Source organism: Coregonus clupeaformis, unplaced genomic scaffold (genome assembly GCF_020615455.1).
Source record: "Coregonus clupeaformis isolate EN_2021a unplaced genomic scaffold, ASM2061545v1 scaf2056, whole genome shotgun sequence".
In the NCBI taxonomy this organism is placed as follows: Eukaryota; Metazoa; Chordata; class Actinopteri; order Salmoniformes; family Salmonidae; genus Coregonus; species Coregonus clupeaformis.
Window position 1 is genome coordinate 60,001 of NW_025535510.1, and position 1,686 is coordinate 61,686.

The following is a 1,686-nucleotide window of genomic DNA, read 5'->3' on the forward strand; positions in this document are numbered from 1 at the left end:
CCTATTCCATAAATGGCACCATATACCCTAAATGGCATCCTATTCCACCCTATTCCATAAATGGCACCCTATTGCCTAAATGGCATCCTATTCCATAAATGGCACCCTATTCCCTAAATGGCATCCTATTCCTTATACAGAGAGGGATGTATCAAAGCCTGAAACACACTGGTCTGGTATGAAGGCTTGGCGGAAGGAAACTCACACTGACAGTGTGTCCAGTCATAGTTCAATTCAAATAAATTCCTTCCTAATGCGGACATTGACTCACAAAACCTACACGTAGGGGGCACTCAACATTCCCAGTGAGTACCAGTCATAACTGAGTCACACCAGCTCAACAATAGAATGGAGCCATGTCAAATGCAGGTACAGTACATTGTAGATACACTCACCATCACTTGTATAAACTGTAGGCACACTTCTACACAATCTGATCCTAGAGCTGTGCCTACAGGCATCTACAACAATGTACACTCCCAGGGCCATCTCTAGGACCTCTCAGGAATCCAACCATACACCAGGAAGAGGATGTTAATTACTGTAAGATAATTGGACAATGCATCATTATAAGAGTAATGTTGATGGTAACTCGGTTATAATGTGTCTAGAGTAATGTTGATGGTAACTCGGTTATAATGTGTCTAGAGTCATGTTGATGGTATCTCAGTTATAATGTGTCTAGAGTCATGTTGATGGTAACTCACTTATAATGTGTCTAGAGTCATGTTGATGGTAACTCAGTTATAATGTGTCTAGAGTCATGTTGATGGTAACTCAGTTATAATGTGTCTAGAGTCATGTTGATGGTAACTCAGTTATAATGTGTCTAGAGTAATGTTGATGGTAACTCAGTTATAATGTGTCTAGAGTCATGTTGATGGTATCTCAGTAGCTGTAGCTGATGCAATACCAAATAACGGAGCAATTTCACACGTTTACTTTTAGAAATGTACAAATAATAAAGTATGTGTGGTGCCGCAAAAATAAACTGCTTTGAGATGTCCCTACTAGGCTACTGTAGGTCTATGCAGAACATGGACGGGGCTCGCATTAGGTTTCTATACACTAGCTCCACCGCGTGGTTACAAAGCTATATTGCAGATTTGATGAACATCGCACTTTTACATTTTAGTCATTTAGCAGACGCTCTTATCCAGAGCGATTTACAGTTAATGAGTGCATACATTTTTTATTTTTTTCATACTGGCCCCCCGTGGGAATCGAACCCACAACACTGGCGTTGCAAACGCCATGCTCTACCAACTGAGCTACACGGGGCTATGACTAGCCTAATGTATTGTCGGGTAGTATTATATAGTGCTATGACTAGTAGATTGAGTGAGGTAGCCATTTCAATAATAGGAGACAATGCATGAGGGACACAAAGACGCCAACATAGCAAAACGAAGATAATCTAGGCTATTGTGAAAGTTAAATAAATAACCTTCGGTGTTTGTGTATGTTTTAACCCTCTGGTGGTTGCACCGCACATACTTTACATTTTTTATTTTGACCATAATCAGGTGACACCCAGGCAGGCAGCGAAGGCGGTGAGAGATTCCGATCCATCGGAGTGATCGCTTGTCCGGCCTATCCCAGCGGGCGTCTCCGCTGTCTGACCGGAGAGGGAGGGCTCTATGACAGGGTACAGCGAGCTGTGAATATTGTTCGGTGTGAAATTGA